The sequence below is a fragment of the Salvelinus sp. IW2-2015 genome, linkage group LG3, assembly GCF_002910315.2.
Source record: "Salvelinus sp. IW2-2015 linkage group LG3, ASM291031v2, whole genome shotgun sequence".
NCBI classification, from domain to species: Eukaryota; Metazoa; Chordata; class Actinopteri; order Salmoniformes; family Salmonidae; genus Salvelinus; species Salvelinus sp. IW2-2015.
In genome coordinates, this window is record NC_036840.1 from 5,296,200 (window position 1) to 5,322,083 (window position 25,884).

General features: G+C 42.2%; 1 protein-coding gene across 1 annotated transcript in view; it reads left to right on the top strand.

Moving 5' to 3' along the window:
- Window positions 1–447: 447 nt before the first annotated feature.
- Window positions 448–25,884, top strand: part of LOC111949434 (chemokine-like protein TAFA-2) — a 51,554-nt gene continuing 26,117 nt past the window's right edge. The window contains exon 1 of the mRNA XM_023966630.2: window positions 448–547. The gene's annotated coding sequence lies outside the window, so the exon portion shown is untranslated. The remainder of the gene's footprint in view (window positions 548–25,884) is intronic.

The window sequence follows — 25,884 nt, forward strand, 5'->3', positions numbered from 1 at the left end:
GCGGTCGGTAGGTGTCTGTATGATAATAAGTTAGTGCGCACGGCGTGCATGCAGTCAGTCTCTGATGGAACTCAGTGGAATACAGACTGGTGCCGCAACTGAGGCAGAAGTCGGGACAATTTCACTTCAATTTTGAGTTTATTACTCAATTTTATATGATGTTATTTKATTTTCTCTCACTTCAAGGGTGATCACACTCCGTTAAGACTGGGAAACAATAATGACAKTGTATTCACACGTTGGACAATAAATAGTCTGACTATCAGAAAGCATAAGAGGAAGAGAAATCACTGAATAATTTTCTGTGCTCTATCAATCTACAGTCAATTATTTGTTCCAAGAAAACGAGCAGTGTTGCGTTTGTGTGCGCGTGGATTTAATTTTCGGATATCTATCACCGTGTCAAGCAATATTGGACCAGTCCTACACAAATCTAGGCTGTGCTGATGTCGCCCGCGGACAGACGCACCGCTGGATTGTAGCAGTGCCGATGGATTAAAGGGCAACCTTAAAACATTTGGAGGGCGCGAAGGGAGCGGGGCAGCAGGTATGAAAATCATGATTTCAGCATACTTGGTTAATTTTGTGCGCCCTATAAATGATAGCTACTGACACTTTTTTTCTTTAAAGTATGCGCAGTCAATCATTTTTGACATTTATTGCGTGCTACAAGATAATTAGTCTACAAGGAGCTCTCCTTCTAGGCACATGCCATTTCAACTTCTAGTTTTGATTTACATTTGATTGAGTTGTCAACTAACTTGAATTCAATGTGAAATAAATAATGTCACCATGTCATTGGATTTAGGTTAAAAGTTGGGTGAAAAAAAGAGGACCTTTCCTTAGTTAATTACTTTTTTGCAAATCCAATCAGTTTTCCACCTTGGTTCAACGTCATCACATTTGTTATTGTTGAAATGATGTGGAAACAACGTTGATTCAACCACTTTTTGCCCAGTGGGCAATCTCAAGAAGTTCTTAACTTGAATCTCATCAATATTCAATCAAGTCTGAAATAATTAGCGCGATAATGACTGGGTTCGTTTTTGTCTTGATGATGATCAGACTAGCTCACAGCATGAGTTTAATTGCCAGTCAATCGCCCTCATCTCGAGAAAGTGCACCTCGAATGATGTGTGGACCTGCATTTATTAGGCTATGCCAACAGCATCCGCTCATTATTTATTTTCTCTAGATCAAAAGTTGAACCACTGAAATTTCTGGCATCATTGTAACTATTTAGATTATCTTTTATAATTACAAATTAGACATCCCTTAATCCTTATGTTCCCTAAATATGGTTCAACTGTCAAGTTAGTTGTCTATTTGGTCTTGGGGCCGTTAATAAGGGAAAACCATATATGGTGATTCTCCATCCACTCATTTTATGCACAGACATCCATTGGTCTGCCAACAGTGCAACCATTGTTTATTCAGTGGGCTGCCATACAAGTCAGAGTTGCGGCTTCAACATTGGTCCACTGTCAAGGTCCACTACTAAATAGGCTTGTAAATTAACAGTCTAAAAGCATCAGAAGGGCAAGTGTGTGCTCTGGATAGTCATGCAACCTAATGACTAGCTGTTCAACCCAAGACAGTATACCAGAACAAAACCATAGGGGATTTATGTAGGCCAACTGAAATCTATGATAACATTTAAAACAACAGGGATGCAAAACTACAAACATGCTCTCTCACTGTGGAGAAGCTAAATGTGTTTTGGTCTTATCAAAACCTGGGTTTTCAATCAAATAGGTTGTCTGTCTCTTTCTATTTTAATGTGTGCCTGCACCTTACACCCTCCATACCAATTCAGAGGCACGAGGTGTTCTTGCATCAGCACCAACAGCGTAAAGATTTACTGAGAGGCTTGATATGAAATGGACTTCAAAATGTGGTCTCAACCTACTGGCAGTCATAGCAAGTTAATGACAGCCTTGATACATACCATGATACACTATAAATCATATCAAGTAAATGTGGAGTCTGAAGAGCATTGTGGTGTTCAGGTATGACGTTATCATAAATCTCAGTCAATAGAATATCTAAGCTGTTTGTCAGGCTGCTACTTCTTAAAATATCCCATATTTGTATCTCTCCTGCTCATCTCGTCTCACACTGACATTGTTAATCAGATGACATGAGCATTTGTCACCAGTGACAATTATATTACACCTCAGGGAGAGGGCATACGGATTTCAAAGACAGGAAGAATTTGCACTCACAGGAGGACGAACACGGACGTTAGTGAACACGCACACGCAGGTGCATGCATAGTAGTTAATCAACATCAATAACATCTACTGACAACTGCCTCAACTCCCTCAGACAGACAATTGATGGGCACATCCCTGGCKCTTATCAGACTGGCTACACTGTGAGGGGACATATCACAGAGGAATGCCCTCTCCAGCTGGGTGACCTGGTGCCAACTGTCTGCAGCTGTCTGGCCAGAGCCGGATGATGATTCTCCAATGTCACATCCCTGGTGTGTACTGTGCCCTTTCCCATTCAGGACATTACCATTGATCCATCCATCTATGAATTTGAGAGTGGTTACATTTCCCTCAGCTCATTCCTTTGTTTTATCAAACAAAGTGGCAGGGGTTAGGCTGTTGAAATGACAGATTAGGCTTTTAAATGAGCAAAATGTCTTATTGGTGGGTTATGAACCCTACATTGACCTGCTGCAATATTAACCCATAAACCATTGTGGTTCAAGTCCCTCTGGAGCTTTTCTGTAGTGTCTGGCTTGACCTTTCAGTAAGAGTCAATGAGGCATCCTAGTTCAGGGGTTCCCGAAGTGGAATCTGAGGAGGTACTGCAGGGGGTCCATTGCAAGACCTCAATATATGTCAATATATATATTTTTTTAATACCTTTTTATGAATATTGCTAGCAAGAACAGTTTAATTAATTTTGTACGAGATGCGTGGAAAAAGTTTAGAGGGTACAATACAATGTAATATAATTCATCCACAATTTCTGTTAATCTTTTAGATGCCCAACATGGGCATGGGAGGCTCACAGGGATATTTGTATCCACAGTACTCCATCATTTACCATTTTTTTCTACTCAATTCTTCTTGTATTCTCCCAAAATGTTGTTTTGAACATAATGCAGTGTCATTTAAGCTTTAAAACTGCAGCTCTTTTACTCTGCCCTATGGCAAAATGTGTAGAAATGCAAGAAATTAGCTTTAAAACTGCAAAATGTACTCTCTGATTCCAGAGACTGTCAAATGTTCCTTCTCATGGTCCGAGACTTGATTAGTCTGGCCATGCACTGCAGAAGTCATAGTAAAAGTGCTTGTATGCTATTTTAAATCCCACTCTAAATAGGAGTTGTGTTCTGATATTCTGAGAGGGTCCCTGATATATTTGCTATCACAAAAGATGTCCCGGATGCAAAACAAGTTTGTGAACCCTTCTCCTAGTTCACTGACAGCAACCTTCGTGAGTTTGTTTTGACGACGTGCTGATGTTTCGTTTTGCTGGTTCAGCTGACATTTCTGAGTTGCAAACTCATTCCACGGTCACAGATTGATAAGGGTCACAGGTACATGACCTATAGTCCTAATGGTGATTCTATAAAATCAATACATTTTGGATTTAATCTAGTAGACAATTTCTCTAAGTCAGGCCTAGGTTACATGGGTAGAATATCCTTCCAAAGGACACACAGACAAACTAAATAGATTTAGCCTATGACCTTAAGTACTTTTGTCACAACTTTTAATATCATTGTGACATATCCTTGGTGTCACTTGAAAGACGTTGGAATGTGATACATTTTATATTACTCCGCAAAGAGAGAACCTATACTGTAGCTCTCGACTGTTCTGGGCTCCATTTTCTTTGTGATCAAAACAAAAGACTTCAGAGGCCAAGCTCTCGCTCCTTTCTCCAGAAACTATAGAAATGTGTGAGAAAAAAAATTGGTCGTTGATTGGCACCCGCTGTGCCTGCGTTTGATGTAAGTCGGAAGCGAGGGCTTTTTTCCCCTCTCTCTCTGCCTGTCCCATTCTTTTTGATCAGCCTTTTCCAATTGGAGTTTAAACAAATTCACCAGCCGCAGAATAAATAAGAAAGYAGAAATGCCAAAATAACAGCAAGTCCCGCCCCTCACCACCTTCTCTATCTAACACAACCCCCACACACACACTCTTAACATACACCTCATAGATGTTATTTCCCTCTCTCCTACTCTCTCCCCCTGCTCTCTATCCAATCTTCCATTTGTGGGCTTTGGCACTGTAGTGCCAGGGTTTTGATAGGTCCTCCCAGGATCCATTTGCCAACGCCGTGCGGACGCGTTCGTTAGCATCATGTCCGACTTCRTTAGTCTTTGTTTAGAGGCTGAAGGCTTTGTTCCTTTTCCAATTTAACACATTGTCCGTGGTGTTTTCGACAATGTTCGCATCTCTCTGCCTTCTCCTCCCTCTCCATCTCTTTTGCGCTCTCTCTTTTATTCTCTCTCATTCTCTCTTTCCCTCTTGTCTCTGGAGAGGTACATTGTATATTTCACATTCAAATAATACTGAGTGAAGCACAGCTGTTTGGCACTGTGTTGTGCATCACATGCTTCTATAAGTGGTGGTTTCAATTTAGTAGGAGGAAAGAGGTTTAAAGTAGGATTAGCTATTGTGAAATATAAAGCATTTCACCATGCATTGAGTCACTTCCTGTTTGTGTGTTCTGACTAAAGGGTACTACATTGGCCTATCAAACTGGCCCTGTGAATCGTCTGTTTACTGTGGATGGTGATGGTTTTAAGTGGGTGGCCGAGAAGGTACTTGCCGTTGTCGACATTCGGTTTCAGCAATTGAGATGTGAGGCCCCTACCTTTATAGACAACATTGCTTACACAATTATAAAAGAGTAGGTTATTGAACTTGATGCTCTTCTAAGTTCCATGTTGTTGACCAAGCCCACTGGGCAAAAACGGGTTGAATCAACGTTGTTTCCACGTACTTTTAACCAAAAATGAAATGTGATAACATTGAATCAATGGGGGAAACTGAAACGGATTTGCAAAAAGTCAGTGTAAGGGAATTTCGTATTTTTTTCACCCAACTTTTAACCTAAATCTGATGACAGGGTGTTTGGTTGAATTCACATTAGTTGACAACTCAACCAAATGTAAATCAAAACTAGACGTTGAATTGACGTCAGTGCCCAGTGGGATGCTTCGTTACGGTTTCCATGCTCATTACATGCGGACTCCATGTGTGCACACCAATCGAACATATCTATAACCTCTCCCTTTCTCTATACTTGTGATTGTCTCCGAAGATGGCTGGCAGCCATTGCTGTCCCAGAATCCTTCTCTTCTGGTGTGGTGGCTCTCNATAATACTGAGTGAAGCACAGCTGTTTGGCACTGTGTTGTGCATCACATGCTTCTATAAGTGGTGGTTTCAATTTAGTAGGAGGAAAGAGGTTTATTGTAGGATTAGCTACTGGGAAATATAGAGCATTTCACCATGCATTGAGTCACTTCCTGTTTGTGTGTTCTACTGACTAAWGGGTACTACATTGGCCTATCAAACTGGCCCTGTGAATCGTCTGTTTACTGTGGAATGTGATGGTTTTAAGTGGGTGGCCGAGAAGGTACTTGCCGTTGTCGACAGCCACTACCTTTTTAGACCCACAGACAACAATAATTACACAATTATAAAAGAGTAGGTTATTGAACTTGATGCTCTTCTAAGTTCCATGTTGTTGACCAAGCCCACTGGGCAAAAACTGGTTGAATCAACGTTGTTTCCATGTACTTTTAACCAAAAATGAAATGACATTGAATCAACATTGAAAACTGATTGGATTTGCAAAAAGTCATCAGTGTCTTTTTTTCTTTTTTTCACCCAACTTTTAACCTAAATCTAATGTCAGGGTGACATGTTTGGTTGATTTCAGGTTGAATTCACGTTAGTTGACAACTCAACCAAATGTAAATCAAAACTAGACGTTGAATTGACGTCTGTGCCCAGTGGGATGCTTTGTTACGGTTTCCATGCTCATTACATGCGTACTCCATGTGTGCATACCAATCGAACATAACTATATCTTCTCTCTTTCTCTATACTTGTGATTGTCTCCGAAGATGGCTGGCAGCCATTGCTATCCCAGAATCCTCTTCTGGTGCGGTGGCTCTCACATCCCCTGTCCAAAATTGCCCCTTCCTCTGCTACCCCCTCTTCCACCTCCTCCTTCATGGGCTGTCCTCCAGTCGTCTGTGATCCTGTTTCACACCGCTGGTCTGCGTCCGCCTTTTCCCCACCAAGGCCGTTTTATCTCTCCTGCGGGGTCTTAGCAGGGCTCTGCGTGTGGCCCAGTGGCTTAAAAACATGCGGCCTTCACGCAGCTTGCCAGCAAGGCCCAGAGAAGTCTCCACAAATACCAATACTCTTTTGACAGTAGGAAGAAAACTCTTTTCATTGCTTTTTGTTGGTTTGCGGGGCAAATCTGTAGCTACTTCAAACTGTTGTTTACCAGTAGGTCTCTGGCTCTTCAAAACTGACAGCATTAATCCTTTGCGCTAAAGCCAAGGTTGTAGCTCCTGGAGGCAATTGCTGTCTTTAGGTCAAAGACAAGGTGACATCACAACCTCCAGACTGTCAATACCTGACTAGAGATCTAGACTAGCGCCCTTTACAAATGTCTGGCATCACACACACTTTCAACATAACTATGCAGTGCAAATAGTTTAGCAGATAGCTTACTTCCTGTTCAAGTAAAATACATTTGTATTTGTAACATGCTTTGTAGACAACAGGTGTAGACTAACAGGGAAAGGCTTACTTACAGGTCCTTTTCCAACAATGGAGAGTTAAAAATAAGATAAAAAAGGAATAATACACAGTGAATAAGGAATATAAATAACATGTAAAAATATCATGGCTATATACTGGGAGTGGAACAATAACATGGTTATATACAGGGAGTAGAAATACCAAGTCGAGGTAATTGAGGTAGCTATGTACTCTACATACAGTATAGGTAGGAGTAAAGTGACTAGGCAACAGGATAGATAATAGACAGCAGCAGCAGCAGCGAGTGTGTGTGTGTGGGGCAACAGTATGCATGTGTGTGGGCGTAAGTATTGTGTGTGTTTTGGGGTGTCAGTGTAAATACTGTATGTATGAATGTGTGGGTAGTGGCCCGTGTGTGTCCATAGAGTCAGTGCAGGAGAGTTAGTGCAAAAAAGGGTCAATGCATTTAGTCCGGATAGCCATCTGATTAGCAGTCTTGTTTAGAGGTCTTATGGCTTGGAGGTAGCAGCTGTTCAGGGTCCTGTTGGTTCCAGACTTGGTACAATGGTACCACTTGCCATGCGGTAGCAGTGAGAACTGTCTGTGGCTTGGGTGGCTGAAGTCTTTGGATAAAAAATGTGACACCGCCTGGTATAGAGGTCCTGGATGGCAGAGAGCTCCGCCCCAGCGATGTACTGGGCCGTACACACTACCCTTTTTAGCGCCTTGCGGTCGGATGCCAAGCAGTTGCAATACCAAGTGGTGGTGTAGCTGTAGAACTTTGAGGATCTGAGGGCCCACGGCAAATCTTTACAGCCTCTTGAGGGGGAAGAGGTGTGGTCGTGCCCTCTTCACGAGGGGGAAGAGGCGTTGTAGTGCACTCTTTAAGGCTGTGTTTGAGTGTTTGGACCATGATAGATCCTTAGTGATGTGGACACAGAGGAACTTGAAACTCTTGACCCGCTCCACTAACGCCCTGATGATGTCAATGAGGGCATGCTCAGCCTTCCATTTCCTGTAGTCTACGATCAGCTCCTTTGTCTTGCTGACGTTAAGGGAGATGTTGTTGTCCTTGCAAAACACTGCCAGGTCTCTAACCTCCTCCCTATAGGCTATCTCATCGTCGTTGGTGATCAGGCCTACCACTGTCTGGTCATCGTAAAACTTAACACTGGTGTTGGAGTCGTGTATGGCCACGCAGTCGTGGGTGAACAGGGAATACAGGMGGGAACTAACCACCCACCCCTGAGGGGGTCCCTTGTAAAGGGTCAGCGTGGCGGATGTATTGTTGCCTACCCTCACTACCTGGGGCCAAGCCCATCAGAAAGACCAGGATCCAGTTGCAGAGGGAGGTGTTCAGTCCCAGGGTCCTTAGCTTAGTTATAACCTTCAATTTATATTATACCTCTACAATTGCTCAGAGAAAAATAACAAGTAATTAAATAAAACCTTGGGGTCATTGTGTTGCTGGGAGATCCACTTGTTGATCATGTCAAGTCTGTCAGGTTGGATGGGAAGCATCGCTGCACAGCTATTTTCAGGTAATTCCAGAGATGTTCGATCGGGTTCAAGTCCGGGCATTCAGAGACATGTTCCAAAGCCACTTCTGTGTTGTCTTGGCTGTGTGCTTAGGGTTTTTGTCCTGTTGGAAGGTGAAACTTTACCCCAGTCCTAGTGTCTGAGCGCTATGGAGCAGATCTCTGTACTTTGCTTTCCCTCGGTGAAGCATGGTGGTGGCAGCATCATGCTGTGGTCAGTTGTAATGAACACGATGGGAGACAGAGAGCTGGTTTCAAGCGCAGGGCGCAGCAGGTGTTTATTATTAAAGGACCACAGGAGGAGGCAGGTAGCTGGGTCCAGGGGCAGGCAGAAGGTCATACACAGGGTGTCCAAACTAGGCAACAGTACAGGCAGGGAAAAGGCTAGTAACGTCATCTGGGAGATCAGGCAATAGGTTGATAACAGGAAATCCAATAGGCTAAAGTACAGGCAGGGAATAGTTAAAAGGCATCGCTAGTGAGGCAGGCAAAAACTGTCATACACGGGAGGAGTAAATTACGGGATAAACAGAGCTCCGACTAGAAGTGTGTCATAAAGCAAACAATACCTCACAATGATGGGGTGCAAAGAACTGAACTAAATTGTGTGTGATAATGACATACAGGTGTGTGAACAGGTGATCAGAATTCAAATGTTTGGGATCTGGAGAGTGAGCTGCGTTCAGGGGATCTATGTGTTTGAGAGTGTGAGTTGGAAGCAGATGGTACAGCAGTGGTGTAAAGTACTTAAGAAAAAATACTTTAAAGTACTACTTTACTAGTTTTTTGTGGTATCTTTACTTTACCATTTATATTTTTGATAACTTTTACTCCACTACATTCCTAAAGAAAGGAATGTACTTTTTACTCCTTACATTTTCCCTGACACCCAAAAGTACTCGTTACATTTTGAATGCTTAGCAGGATAGGAAGATGGTTTAATTCACACACTTATCAAGAGAACATCCCTGGTCATCCCTACTGCCTTTGATCTGGCAGACTCACTAAACACTAATGCTTCGTTTGTAAATTATGTCTGACTGTTGAAATGTGTCCCTGGCTATCCGTAAATWAAAAAAACAAGAAAATCGTGCCGTCTGGGTTGCTTAATATAAGGAATTTAAATGATTTATACTTTTACTTTTGATACTTAAGTATATTTGGGTGCGGCGGGTAGTCTAGTGGTTAGAGCATTGGACTAGTAACCAGAAGGTTGCAAGATCGAATCCCCGAGCCGACAAGGTAAAAATCTGTCGTTCTGCCCCTGAACAAGGCGGTTAACCCACTGTTCCTAGGCCATCATTGAAAAAAAGAATTTGTTCTTAACTGACTTGCCTAGTAAAATAAAATAAATATTTAAAACCAAATACTTTTAGACTTTTATTCAAGTACTATTTTACTGGGTGACTTTCACTTTTACTTGAGTCATTTTCTTTGAAGGTATCTTTACTTTTACTCAAGTAGGACAATTGGGTACCACTGGCTGTGGGGATGTTTTTCAGCGGCGGAGACTAGTCAGGATTGAGGGAAAGACAAATGAGCAAAGTACAGAGAGATCCTTGATAAAAAACCTGCTCCAGAGCGCTCCGGCACTAGGACTGGGGTAAAGTTTCACCTTCCAACAGGACAAAAACTCTAAACACACAGCTAAGTCAACACAAGAGTGGCTTTGGGAAATGTCTCTGAATGCCCGGACTTGAACCCGATTGAACATTTCTGGAATTACCTGAAAATAGCTATGCAGCGAAGCTCCCCATCCAACCTGACAGAGCTTGAGATGATCTGCAGAGAAGAATGGGAGAAACTCCCCAAATACAGGTGTGCCAAGCTTGTAGCATCATACCCAAGAAGACTCGAGGCTGTAATCGCTGCCAGAGGTGTTTCAACAAAGTACTAAGTAAAGGGTCTGAATACTTATTTCCGTATTTTTTTATTTATACATTTGCAAAAATGTCTAAAAACCTGTTTTTGCTTTGTCATTATGGGGTATTGTGTGTAGATTGATGAGGGATTWAAAAAAAAATCTATTTTACAATAAGGCTGTAACATAACAAAATGTGAAAAAAGTCAAGGGTTCTGAATACTAGCCTATTGGCATGCAGGTGGCACCTAATTGTAGATTTGGAGACCCTAAGATGCGACAGACACATACACACATACATACACACATACATACACACATACATACACACATACATACACACATACATACACACATACAGAGCCTGGCTTGATCTGGCACTCTGCCTCCCTCAGGCTATTTAACGCGGGGGCTGTAACCTAAAGACTACCCTCAGAGACTGTGGCTTTCAATCTGACCACTTTCCTGCTCTTATCTGGTGAAGAGGCCATTTTAATAGCTTACAGCCAGTGCTCTATCAGGCAGCCGACTGTAGTGACGATGGAGATAAGGCTGACATGGAGTCAGGCGAGACTAAAAGGATAAGAAGACCACAGAAAAACAGGGGGGTTGAATCTTCCTCAAGGGAAAACACTGGCCTCAGGAATGCTGCGAAATATTAATAAGACCCCATTCAATTAATTAAAACTAACATTGTTCCTTGGTTACCGGGAACCAGCAAGAATAGCATGAAATATCTGGTAGTCAAATGCTATGACATAGTGATATAGCAGTCAATAGAATTGGTAGTTAAGTGTTTGTATGTTTTGTGTGTGTGCAGGCGTGCTGTGCATGCATGTGTTTGTGTGTATTGTAATTCTTTAAAAGAAAATTGACCAAGTTTTTATTTGTTTTGTAATTTTTTGTTGGGAGGTTTACAGGTCCAACATCAAATTCTATTATTATATTTTGGCTGCCACTGAAAAGAAAAAAAAATTGTAAGAAATACAAATTACCATATTTGCAACGGCTTTCGTCGGTGGAAGGAGAGGACCAAAGCGCAGCGCGGTAAGTGTTCATCTTAATTTAATAATAATCAAAAAACAGAACACTTCAAATACAAAACAACAAAAGTGAAAAACGAAACAGTTCTATCTGGTGCAGACACACAAAGACTGAAAACAACCACCCACAAAACACAATAGAACACAGGCTACCTAAATATGGTTCCCAATCAGAGACAATGACTAACACCTGCCTCTGATTGAGAAYCATATCAGGCCAAACGAGAAACCCCACATAGAAACAGAAAACATAGATAATACCCACCCAACTCACGCCCTGACCACACTAAAACAAAGAAAATACAAAAGAACTATGGTCAGAACGTGACAATATTGAGGATAATGTAATAGTCAAATTGGTAGTTAAAGAAAAATAAATCAAAAAGAGGTGGGCCTACACCCCCAACTCCCCATCCCATCCCCCCCTGGCATCCAGATAAAAACCCTCCGCATAACACCCCTTCCCCGTGGGCCTGAAAGCAAGGAAAGTAAAAACATGAATATACAAAAGAAACGTCAATTTTTCAGGACCCTGTCTTTCAAAGTTAATTCGTAAAAATCCAAATAACTAAACAGATCTTAATTGTAAAGGGTTTAAACACTGTTTCCCATGCTTGTTCAATTAACCATAAACAATTAATGAACATGCACCTGTGGAACGGTCGTTAAGACACTAACAGCTTACAGACGGTAGGCAATTAAGGTCACAGTTATGAAAACTTAGGACACTAAAGAGGCCTTTCTACTGACCCTGAAAAACACCAAAAGAAAGATGCTCATCTGCKTGAATGTGCCTTAGGCATGCTGCAAGGAGGCATGAGGACTGCAGATTTGGCCAGGAAAATAAATTGCAATGTCCGTACTGTGACGCCTAAGACAGCGCTACAGGGGGACAGGWCGGATAGCTTATCGTCCTCGCAGTGGCAGACCATGTGTAACAACACCTGCACAGGATCGGTACAGCCGAACATCACACCTACGGGACAGGTACAGGATGGCAACAAAAACTGCCCGAGTTACGTCAGGAACGYACAATCCCTCCATCAGTTCTCAAACTGTCCGCAATAGGCTGAGAGAGGCTGGACTGAGAGCTTGTAGGCCTGTTGTAAGGCAGGTCCTCACCAGACATCACCGGCAACAACGTCGTCTTTGGGCACAAACCCACCGTTGCTGGACCAGACAGGACTGGCAAAAAGTGCTCTTCACTGACGAGTCACGGTTTTGTCTCACCAGGGGTGATGATCGGATTCGCGTTTATCGTCGAAGAAATGAGCGTTACACCGAGGCCTGTACTCTGGCGCGGGATCGATTTGTAGGTGGATGGTCCATCATGGTCTGTGGTGGTGTGTCACAGCATCATCTCACTGAGCTTGTCGTCATTGCAGGCAATCTCAACGCTGTGCGTTACAGGGAAGACATCCTCCTTCCTCATGTGGTACCCTTCCTGCAGGCTTATCCTGACATGACCCTACAGCATGACAATGCCACCAGCCATACTGCTTGTTCTGTGCGTGATTTCCTGCAAAACAGGAATGTCAGTGTTCTGCCATGACCAACGAAGAGCCCAGATCTCAATCCCATTGAGCACGTCTGGGACCTGTTAGATCGGAGGGTGAGGGCTAGGGCCATTCCCCCCACAAATGTCCGGGAACTTGCAGGTACCTTGGTGGAAGAGTGGGTTAACATCTCACAGCAAGAACTGGCAAATCTGGTGCAGTCCACGAGGAGGAGTTGCACTGCAGTACTTAATGCAGCTGGTGGCCACACCAGATACTGACTGTTACTTTTGATTTTGACCCCCCCTTTGTTCAGGGACACATTATTCMATTTCTGTTAGTCACATGTCAGTGGAACTTGTTCAGTTTATATCTCAGTTGTTGAATCTTATGTTCATACAAATATGTACACATGTTAAATTTGCTGAAAATAAACAGCTGACAGTGAGATTACGTTTATTTTTTGCTGAGTTTATATAGATCCCAGGCTGGGGTTGGTGGGACATCGGCAATTTACATTTGTATCACAAACAATGTTTGAGAAAATCATGATGAAAGTAGCCATTTTAGGCCCTTTTTAGACCTACAGTTGAAGTCTGAAGTTTACATACACCTTAGCCATATACATTTAAACTCAGTTTCACAATTCCTGACATTTAATCCTAAAAAAATCCTAGTAAAAATTCCCTGTCTTATGTCAGTTAGGATCACCACTTTATTTTAAGAATGTGAAATGTCAGAATAATGGTAGAGAGAGTGATTTATTTCAGCTTTTATTTCTTTCATCACATTCCCAGTGGGTCAGAAGTKTACATACTCAATTAGTATTTGGTAGCATTGCCTTAATTGTTTAACTTGGGTCAAACATTTTGAGTAGCTTTCCACAAGCTTCCCACAATAAGTTGGGTGAAATTTGGCTCATTCCTCCTGATAGAGCTGGTGTAACTGACTCAGGTTTGTAGGCCTCCTTGCTCACACATGCTTTCTCAGTTCTGCCCACAAATKTTCTATGCTATTGAGGTCAGGGCTTTGTGATGGCCACTCCAATACCTTGACTTTGCTGTCCTTTAGCCATTTTGCCACAACTTTGGAAGTATGCTTGGGGTCATTGTCCATTTGGAAGACCCATTTGCRACCAAGCTTTARCTTCCTGACTGATGTCTTGAGATGTTGCTTCAATATATCCACATCATTTTCCTTTTTAAAAATGTCACCTTTATTTAACCAGGTAGGCTAGCTGAGAACAAGTTCCCATTTACAACTGCAACCTGGCCAAGATAACACAAAGCAGTGTGACACAAACAACAGAGTTACACATAAACAAACATACAGTCAATAATACAATAGAGAAAGTATATATACAGTGTGTGCAAATGAGGTAGGATAAGGAGGTGAGGCAATAAATAGGCCATAGTGGCAAAATTATTACAGTATGRCAAATTRAACACGTGGGTGTTCCTACCTCATGATGCCATCTATTTTGTGAAGTGCACCAGTCCCTCCTGCAGCAAAACACCCCCACAACATGATGCTGCCACCCCCGTGCTTCACGGTTGGGATGGTGTTCTTCGGCTTGCAAGCCTCTCYCYTTTTCCTCCAAACATAACGATTGTCATTATGGCCAAACAGTTGTTTCATCAGACCCGAGACATTTCTCCAAAAAGTACAATCTTTGTCCCCATGTGCAGTTGCAAACCGTAGTCTGGCTTTTTAATGGTGGTTTTGGAGCAGTGGCTTCCTCCTTTCTGAATGGCCTTTCAGGTTATGTCGATATAGGACTCGTTTTACTGTGGATATAGATACTTTTGTACCTGTTTCCTCCAGCATCTTCACAAAGTCCTTTGCTGTTGTTCTGGGATTGATTTGCACTTTTCGCACCAAAGTACGTTCATCTCTAGGAGACAGAACGCGTCTCATTCCTGAGCAGTATGGCGGCTGCGTGGCCCCATGGTGTTTATACTTGCGTACTATTGTTTGTACAGATGAACGTTGTACCTTCAGGCATTTGGAAATTGCTCCCAAGGATGAAGCAGACTTGTGGAGGTCTACAATTTTTTTTCTGAGGTCTTGGCTGATTTCTTTTGATTTTCCCATGATGTCAAGCAAAGAGGCATTGAGTTTGAAGGTAGGCCTTGAAATACATCCACAGGTACACCTCCAATTGACTCAAATGATGTCAATTAGCCTATCAGAAGCTTCTAAAGCCATGACATCATTTTCTGGAATTTTCCAAGCTGTTCAAAGGCACAGTCATCTTAGTGTATGTAAACTTCTGACCCACTGGAATTGTGATACAGTGAATTATAAGTGAAGTAATCTGTCTGTAAACAATTGTTGGAAAAATTACTTGTGTCATGCACAAAGTAGATGTCCTAACCGACTTGCCAAAACTATAGTTTGTTAACAAGAAAWTTGTGGAGTGGTTGAAAAACGAGTTTTAATGACTCCAACCTAAGTGTATGCAAACTTCCGACTTCAACTGTATACATTCCACCTATAAGACCCTATTATCCGTGAACTGTACATGGAACAGATATCTTGGTGTCATTATACTCCTTATAGTATGCTCTAAAATATGGAGTACACTACCAGCCAAAGGTTTTAGAACATCTACTCATTCAAGGGTTTTTCTTTATTTTTACTCTTTTCTACATTGTAGAATAATAGTGAAGACATCAACTATGAATTAGCACATATGGAATCATGTTGTAACCAAAAAAGTGTTAAACAAATCAAAATATATTTGAGATTCTTCAAATAGCCACCCTTTGCCTTGATAACAGCTTTGCAAACTCAACCAGCCTCACCTGGAATGCTTTTTCAACAGTCTTGAAGGAGTTCCCATCTATGCTGAGTACTTGTTGGCTGCTTTTCCTTCACTGTGCAGTCCAACTCATCCCAAACCATCTCAATTGGGTTGAGGTCGTTTGATTGTAGAGGCTACGTCATATGATGCAGCACTCCATCACTCTCCTTGGTCAAATAGCCCTTACACAGAATAGAGGTGTGTTTTGGGTCATTGTCCTGTAGAAAAACAAATGATAGTCCCACTAAGCGCAAACCAGATGGAATGGTGTATCGCTGCAGAATGCTGTGGTAGCCAAACTGGTTAAGTGTGCCTTGAATTCTAAATAAATCACTGACAGTGTCACCAGCAAAGCACCTCCACACCACTACACCTCCTCCTCCATGCTTCACGGTGGGAATCACACATGCAGAGGTCATCCGTTCACCTACTCTACGTCTCACAAAGACACGGTTGTTGGAACCAAAAATCTCAAATTTGGACTCATCAGACCAAAGGACAGATTTCCAMCGGTCTTATGTCCGTTGCTTGTGTTTCTTGGGCCAAGCAAGTCTCTTCTTATTATTGGTGTCCTTTAGTAGTGGATTCTTTGCAGCAATTCGACCATGAAGGCCTGGTTCACGCAGTGTCCTCAGAACAGTTGATGTTGAGATGTGTCAGTTACTTGAAATCTGTGAAGCATTTATTTGGGCTGCAATCTGAGGTGCAGTTAACTCTAATGAACTTATCCTCTGCAGCAGAAGTAACTCTGGGTCTTCCTTTCCTATGGCGGTCCTCATGACCGACTGCATTTGAAGAAACGCTCAAAGTTCTTGAAATCTTCCGAATTGACTGACCTTCATGTCTTAAAGTAATGATGGATTGTTGTTTCTCTTTGCCTATTTCAGCTGTTCTTGCCATAATATGAACTCGGTCTTTTACCAAATAGGGATATCTTCTGTATACCACCCCTACCTTGTCACAACACAACTGATTGGCTCAAACACATTAAGAAGGAAAGAAATTTCACAACTTATTAACTTTTAACAAGGCACACCTGTTAATTGAAATTCATTCCAGGTGACTATTCATGAAGCTAGGAAGAGTTTTGGTGGTTCCAAACTCCTATGTTCTTGGGGACCTGGTCACTATGTTCTTGGGGACCTTCAAGGCTGCAGAAATGTTGTGGTACCATTCCCCAGATCTGTGCCTCGACACAATCCTGTCTCGGAACTCGGACAATTCCTTTGACCTCATGGCTTGGTTTTTGCTCTGAAATGCACTGTCAACAGTGGGACCTTATATAGACAGGTGTGTGCCTTTCCAAATCGTGTCCAATCAAATGAATTTACCACAGGTGGACTTCAATCAAGTTGTAGAAACATATCAAGGATGATCAATGAAAACAGGATGCTCCTGAGCTCAATTTCGTGTCTCATAGCAAAGGATCTGAATACTTATGTTAATAAGGTATTTCTGTTTTTTGTTTGTAATAAATTAGCAAAATGTATAAAAACCTGTTTTCGCATTGTCATTATGGGGTATTGTGTGTAGATTGCTGAGGATTTAGTTTTAATTAATCCATTTAGATTAAAGCTGTAACGTAACAAAGTGTAGAAAAAGTCAAGGGGTCTGAATACTTTCCAAAGGCACTGTATATACTACATGAGCAAARGTATGTGGACACCTGCTCGTCGAACATCTCATTCCAAAATCATGGGCATTAATATGGAGTTGGTTCCCCCTTTGGTGCTAAAACATTCTCCACTCTTCTGGGAAGGCTTTCCACTACATGTTGGAACATTGCTCCGGGGACTTGCTTCCATTCAGCCACGAGAGCTGAATGGAAGMGGTTAGGCACTGATGTTGGACGATTAGGCCTGGCTCGCAGTCAACATTCCAATTCATCCCAAAGGTGTTCGATGGGGTTGAGGTCAGGGCTCTGTGCAGGCCAGTCAAGTTCTTCCACACCGATCTCAACAAACCATTTCTGTATGGACCTCGCTTTGTGCACGGGGGCATTGTCATGCTGAAACAGGAAAGGGCCTCCTCCAAACTGTTGCCACAAAGTTGGAAGCACATAATTGTTTAGAATGTCATTGTATACTGTAGTGTTAAGATATCCCTTCACGGGTCCTAGCCCGAACCATGAAAAACAGACCCAGACCATTATTCCTCCTCCACCAAACTTTACAGTTGGCACTATGCATTCGGTCAGGTRGCTTTCTCCTGGCATCCCCCAAACCCAGATTTGTCCGTGGTGAAGCGTGATTCCTCACTCCAGAGAATTTCCACTGATCCAGAGTCTTTGAGCTTTACACCACTCCAGCCAACGCTTTGTATTGCGCATGTTGATCTTAGGCTTGTGTGAGGCTGCTTGGCCATGGAAACCCCTTTCATGAAGCTCCCGACAAACAGTTATTGTGCTGATGTTGCTTCCACAGGTAGTTTGGAACTCGGTAGTGAGTGTTGCAACCGAGGACAGACAATGTTTTTACGCGCTATGCGTTTGAGCACCTGGCGGTCCCATTCTATTAGCTTGTGTGGCCTACCACTTCATGGCTGAGCGGTTGGTCCTAGACATTTCCACTTCACAATAACAGCACTTACCATTGACCGAGGCAGCTCTAGCAGGGCAGAAATTTGACGAACTAACTTGTTGGAAAAGTTGCATCCTATGACGGTGCCATATTGATATGACGGTGCCATATTGAAAGTCACTGTGCTCTTCATTAAGGCCATTCTACTGGCAATGTTTGACTACGGAGATCACATGTCTGTGTGCTTGATTTTATACACCTGTCAGCAACGGGTGTGGGTGAAATAGCCGAATCCACTAATTTGAAGGGGTGTCCACATACTTTTGTATGTATAGTGTTTGCATGTACATTGATTGCATGTATGTGTTGGGCTTTATGGATTGTTAAGTTGTCTGTGGTAGGCTTTAGCTGAGATTATACTTCCCGGAGTCAAGTATATTTGTCCAGGCCTCAATTGTTCATTTACTAGCACTATTCATTCTCGCTGTCGATAATTCTAATGTTCTAACTTCTAATAGTAACTGTATCCACTGGCGAATTGGKAGAGAGTGGGGTGATTGCCATCTAAGATGCAAAACAATTTTTGGGACCATGCTAACAAACCGGCTGTGCGCGTGCGCCATCGTGCATAACTTTATTTTGCCCCCCCCACACCAAACGCGATCACGACACGCAGGTTCAAATATCAAAACAAACTCTGAACCAATGACATTAATTTGGGGACAGATCGAAAAGCATTAAACATGTATGGCAATTTAGCTAGTTAGCTTGCACTTGCTAGCTAACGTTATTTTGTCCTATTTAGCTAGCTTGCTGTTGCTAGCTAATTTGTCCTGGGATATAAACATTGAGTTGTTATTTTACCTGAAATGCACAAGGACCTCTACTCCGACAATTAATCCACACCTAAAACGGCCAACCGAATCGTTTCTAGTCATCTCTCCTCCTTCCAGGCTTTTTCATCTTTCAACTTATATGATGATCGCATCTAAACTTTCATTGTATTACCACGACAACCGGCAACAAAGTTCGTCTTTCAATCACCCACGTGGGTATAACCAATGAGGAGATGGGAGAGGCAGGACTTGCAGCGCGATCTGCGTCAGAAATAGGAATGAGTTCTATTTTAGCCCTTGGCGTTTCAGACGCTCGTTGGGGTGCGCGAGCAGTGTGGGTGCAATAATTGAATAACATGGATTTCAAAATGTATTTTGCGACGCTCGCGCACACAACGTGTCCGGTCTGGTCAGTATGTAACTGTCAACAGTAATCTTCTCTGATTGATTGAGAGATTCAAGGAGAGCTATCATCGACAAGTAACATAGTGGATGCAACGCATACATTCATGCACTTCAAAATGATTTTTTTAAACTTTGGCCCAGAAACATTTACCTGCAGGGAACATCATATGAAGGAAARTGCCTACCTGWTTTAGGGGACACAGTGAACAGTTGGGAAATGGAGCCAAATTTCCTTGTAAAACATTTCCTTTGTGTTAAATACAGTCTGTGAACAAACTTGTATAAATTGATGGTTGGGATTACGTGATGCCAAGGTAGTATTTTTCAATATTCCTTTTCAGTTAAAGAGTTGTTAGGATTCACTTAGATCTGTAGACCATACTTTTTTAATGGCTAGCTCAGAATATGATCTTTCCAAAAGTTGTTTATATATTATAGAGATCAGTCSTTTCGGGAGCCCAGATAATTCATTTTAAATATCCATCATTGGATGATTCTGTCGTTGAGTTTCCCAAGGGACTCCATAGGCCAGCATAGCTGACCTAAGTTGATAATATAGAAAAAACATTTTTAACTGGTAATGTTTACGAGTCTTTCAAATCTTGGAATGTTCTCAAACCATTACTATCCATGATATCGGCAACGGTACGCATTCCACAATTGTACCATTGTGGGGGATGCAAAATGCCACCCTTAGGGATCGCAAGGCATTATTGTGAAATATGGGAGTATGGGTATGCCATTTTGATTCTGTTACATCGTTTTTTACATTTTGCACCAAATAGAAATTGTGTGAGCAATAATAGGACCAAAGCGTAGTTTATATTGTTTAAGGAATATATCAGTGAAAACCACCTCTTCCAGGTCAATAGAAGACACCATATTTCTCTCTATACTCATCCAGGGGGCGGAAGAATTATGTCTAAACCAATTTAGGATGGGACGAAATGCTAGTGCATGGAAATACTATTTCAAGTTTGGTACAGATAGTCCTCCCACTTTCTAAGTTTGTTACTTTTTTCCAGGATCGCTTACCTTGCAATAAATATTTTTAATCCGCACTATGGATTTTATCCCAATAGCCAGAAGGGGGAGACAAGGGAAGCAAACTACAGAAATTCAGTCATGGCAATATCTTCATTTTGACAATAGATATTCTGCCTGTTAAAGCAGCTGTGATATTAGTCAATCTACTGAGTTTGGATTGAAATGATTTGAGCTTTCTGTTAATGGTTCTGGCAATGATTGTATTTAAGGGAGGAAAATATATCTATTCACAAATATTTAGAATGGAAAACATTTGGGATTCCATAAGTAGAGATGGAGTACTTCATCATGGTCTTGAGAGGCAGCAGGGCAGATTTGGTTAGATGTATTTCATAACTTGAGATGGAGCTGAATTTGTCTATGATCTTCAAAGTCTTTGGGAGAGATTGAGAGACATTGTCTAAGTAAGATATTGTCTGCGTATAATGAGATGACGGGATCTGTAGAATTGAGAGATTAGTGTAATTTATTTTGATTGTCGAATTGCCTGGGCCAGGGGCTCCATAGACAATAAAAATAGCAGAGATGAGATGGGATCACTTTGCCTGCTACTTCTAGTTATTCTGAATGGACAGAGCAGGTATTGCCTGTTATTACTATGGCTGAGGGATTGGCATATAATGTTTTAATGAAATTGAAGCCAAGTGCAACCAAAGATATGACCATTCTAGTCTATCAAAAGCTTTTTCTGTGTTCACATTTCTGTGCAACACATGGCGAATCAACACACTCCCTGGGTAAATGTCAACCCGGGTCCTAACGAGATCTGGGACCACGGCGGGGCCCACACTAGCACGGACGCTTCACTCACGCTCTCATTTGCATTCTACCTGGGTGACTGTACCAGAAATGATTCCACAGGAGAGAGAGAGGAGGAGGGAGGGAACGAGAGAGAGAAAGTGAGAGAGGTGGAGGAGGTGGTGGAATAAACTCTGAGGAGTTCAAAGCCACGTCTTTGGCCCTGTAGCACCCTGTCAACCTGGGCACACTTCCTGAATGTCAGAATACTGCAGACTTGAGGGGAAGAGAAAGAAATCCAATCACACCAGTATGCACGTACAGTAACATGCAGTGAATGCATAAAAACAAGGCTTCTTGTTGCTAAGCCAATGGCACAAGCCAGTAGACTCCAAGCTCTTGTTGGTTGTTATGGTTGCAGGCAGGGATTCTAGTCTAGGTCACATGAATCATTTAGCAATGAAGAAGTTTGTCACTCATTAATCAAGAGAAGGCGGTTCATGCAGGAAACCAGAGTGATAGCTTCAGCTGATATTGCACCAATTACATTCATCACTACCTGCTGCGCACAAGCCATACGCTGGAGTTTACTGGTGCCATGCTGTTGCTTTAACATGCGTTACTCGCTATGCATGTCTATTTTCTGTTATCCCACCAGCACACCAGCCTCCACCTGCTTGGCTCTGCTTTTTCTTCAGTCAGAGGGATTTGTATAGTATACCTTGCTCACTGCCTGTAAATATCATTATCTTAACATGATGCATGCTTTATCTGTACATTGTCAGCCCCTAAAGGGTCACACGTTGGCAACATGCAGGATGTTGCCAACATACTGTACACACCAGGGATCATCAACGAGATTCAGCTGTGGGCAGATTTCTTTTCTTGAGCGGATGGTCGGGGGCCGGAACAGAGTTCTAAATCATTTGTAGACTACAAATTGACCTCAAGAAGCCCAAACAGATATAATGTTTGACTAAAACATAATCATTTCAAACCTTGCTTACATGTATACGATCACGTGTCTTTCTATTATGCGTGGGAATACTTGGAATAGATTTCCTGAATAAAAATAACTTGGAGCTGATTTCCTGTTGTTTTTAGTCTTTTTTATTTAAAATTAAATCTTTTTTTACAACAAAAAAAAATTTGGGAGGCAAATAAAATCCCCCCACAGGCGCCAATTGGGGAACCCTGCTGTACACTCTTAGAAAAATGGGTTCCAAAAGGGTTCTTCGGCTGCCCCCATAGGATAACCCTTTTTGGTTCCAGGTAGAACCCTTTTTGATTTCAGGTAGAACCCTTTTGGGTTGTATATACATGGAACCCAAAAGGCTTCTATCTAGAACCAAAAAAGATTCTTGAAAGGGTTCTCGTAAGGGAACAGCCGAACAAACCTTTTATGTTCTAGATAGCACCTTTTCTTCTAAGACTGTAGTTGATAATTAAGTGTTAGCCTAATTGGATTTCTTGTAAACTATAGAGTGAGCGAAATCAGACAAACTGATGTAAATCTGTTTCAAGCGTGTCCCATCACATGTCAAGTGTTGTTGCAAGGTACTTATCTGCAGTTAATGACAAAGTCAACTCAATGTGTGCCTATAGCAGATAAATCTATATTGGATGGTCGTTCAATCTCAGTAGTTGTCAAGGACAGGGCTTCACCTTCTGTCCATGCATCAGACTTTCCCCTCACTATCAGTCTGCTTTTTAAACAGCAAATCCATAATCCTATCAATAAGGTGCAAAAGGGTGGCCAAAAAGGTGGGTTGCTGTTTATTAAAGGTTGTGAAAAATGTAGGCCTATTATGGGGTCTTTGCAGTATACAGAGTGTGAAGGACATTATTGCAGTGTAGCTTGATTGTATTTTCTTCCGAAGGCTGATTCAGTCACCTTATTAGGTTCATCAATATTATATTATGTTCATATGTCAGTCCTCTATGCTCATATGTATTTCCTAGACCATGCTGTTATAGAACTACCCAGACAGTGCCACACTCCACCAATTTGCAGCAGTTTTCTGAGGTGTCAGTTTTTCTCACCAGACTTTACTTAAAGGCGCAAGATCAGACACATACTCAGCAGCATCTGCTCAGCGATGCATTTTTCTGTTCTGTGTGTGTGTGTGTGTGTGTGTGTGTGTGTGTGTGTGTGTGTGTGTGTGTGTGTGTGTGTGTGTGTGTGTGTGTGTGTGTGTGTGTGTGTGTGTGTGTGTGTGTGTGTGTGTGTGTGTGTGTGTGTGTGTGTGTGTTGAGATGACAGAAGGGGAAATAGTGTGTTCTAGCATGAACACATTCCTATTCAGAAAAGGCAAACAATTCATCAGAAGTCCTTCTCAAGGACTTTTTGATATTACGGCAGATAGATTTGTTTATTAGAATCTTAATATTGTTGGTTATAGGCTATACATTCATAAGCTGTCAGAACAATTGTACCCTGCACCACTATCCAGCATACATTTGGTAAAAATTTGGTTTGGACCATACAGTACATCACAGTGTATATCCGGGCCCAATTGTTCATCATGGAAATGTGGGCTGAACAGTTGATATACTTAGATATTTCTCTTGTAATTCTTCAGCATGTTCCTCACAGCCCTCTGACTATGTAGGCCACCACAGAGTGCTCTCAGACAACAGTTCCTACTCAGGCTTGAGTTTTGTAGCTTAATGATGCCCCCCAGTCATTGCTTTGTGTCCACTGGTGGCTTTGGAAAGTGACTGCCAGTTCCAACAACGCATCAACTTCTGTATGCCTTACAAACCAGACAATCATTTTGGGGTCTCAAAACATTCCCTGAATGTAGGCATAAGGCTCAACATTTTTTCTCAGTGTCCAAGTGTCCAACTTTGTGTTCTTGTCAAGTCAAGATCACTTTCTCTGTCAAAAAGCAAGCCGAGATCTACCGCTCAGGTAAAAAAAAAAAACATGACTTAAAAAAGATGAGCCTATGCAACATTAACGTAATACAAACAGTTCTGTAGGAATGAGGTTTACCACTGGGCACAGACGTCAATTCAACATCTGTTCCACGTTGGGTCAACGTAATTTCATTGAAATGACGTGGAAACAATGTTGATTCAACCAGTGTGTGCCCAGTGGGTTGTGCAATAGGTTTAATACATTATCATAGTATATTGGCTATGCTTGGCCTGCCAATATTGTTAATCTCAGACCATATTATATTTAAAAACTCAAGCTTTGATAACAAAATAGGCCTAGATCAGTTGTTGTATCAATTGCAAGGTACAGCTGAGCATAAATTGAAGTAATTTGCTGATAATTTTTATTTTTATTTTACTGAACTGATGGTATCTGCAAATGATTAGAGGAGGGAGGGAGAGAGCAGTAGATGATCTACCTCTCGCAGTCCCTGCTCTCTCCTTTCCTCCGGTGAGACTGACCAGAGAGAGGGGACACCGTCTTCCACCTGATGGCGAAACTCGAGTCGCAGAGCATTATTTCTGCCTCATGCACAAATTCATGTTGTTCCTATGACCAGAGAAAGTGAAATATTACTTTATATTCAAATAGACACTACAAGCTGCTGATAATAAAAACGCAGGGCTATCTATACACTTGGATACTCATTCATTGCAGCTGCAACGTGAGTGGAAGTAGAGAAAAGAGCGTTTTATGTTTTGTTAATGTGTTGACTAAAAACAGTGTTGACAGTGCTGAATAAAACTGAAACATGAACTCCCTCATAAAAAGATCAGCTCTGCTGTATTCTTTGACAGTCATGGTTTGAAAAATGATGAAATCTCACGTAGGCTTGTATCAAACTTTGCTGTGGGGTCGTGGAAACTGTAGGTAGGCACGGTGATTTGAGCTATCCGATTGGCCAGCACAGGAGGTGCACTTGATTTAGCCACAGCTCTCCTGGTCCGCCGGGTAGGTGGAGTTTGTCCTTTCAGACCAATGCACAGCAGGGATTCTGAATCAAGTGCACCTACCGCCAACAGTGCAATATGAAGAAAATACAAATAGGAGCACAAGGCTTTATCGTTGGCTTTTCAAAATAAATGTTTGGTGATCGACTAGAAATGCCTTGAAGATGGACCGGTTGGTGACCACTGGTCTAGAATGGTTCAGGGAACAATGGCACTATAGGGTGGTGGAACCTGTAGGACATATATGCTCCAAGCAGCATGTCTAAGTCACTTTCAGGTTCATTTACTGTAAATCATGTTTTAAATTAGTCCTATTAGAACATTCTAGAAACAGGCCACAAATAGATAAACAGCCTGGTCATTGCTCACCCATCAAAGATGGCTGCCGCTGCTCTGTATTTTATGCTCTCCTTAAACAGTGGCACCTCACAAGAATTAATAAGTGATGTCCCACACAGAAATAAGTTTAGTCATTTGGAGGTTTGCTCCAGTTTGGGGGAGGGGGGAGGGGGGCGTGTTAGACGTGTTCTGAGTGATAGTAATGAGCTCCTGGAGACAGGCTCGGCGTGCTTCCCGTCAACACGGCAACCAATTATCGGCCCGCACCTGTCCAACTTGGTCGCAGCTGTACGGAACAGTGAAGCAGTCAGGCTGTATGCTCCAGTCCCTCCCGACAGAGCAGCGAGCATCGAGCACTGCTTCCAGTTTCCTATTCCTGGTTGTAATGAAGGTGGAGCCTGTTCTGATCCACAGCCATCAGCGATCAGCTCTCCATTTGAGTGTCAGAGCCCATCACATTCCCCATCTTGTCTTTCTACCCACCCAACCACCCATCTTCTGAGGTTGTTAGTGTTTGTCTCTGATGTCGACTCAGACTAGAGTAAGCTGCTTTTGCTTTCAACAAGCTGTGTGTGTGAGTCTTAAATACTGTGCACACAATAGAAGCT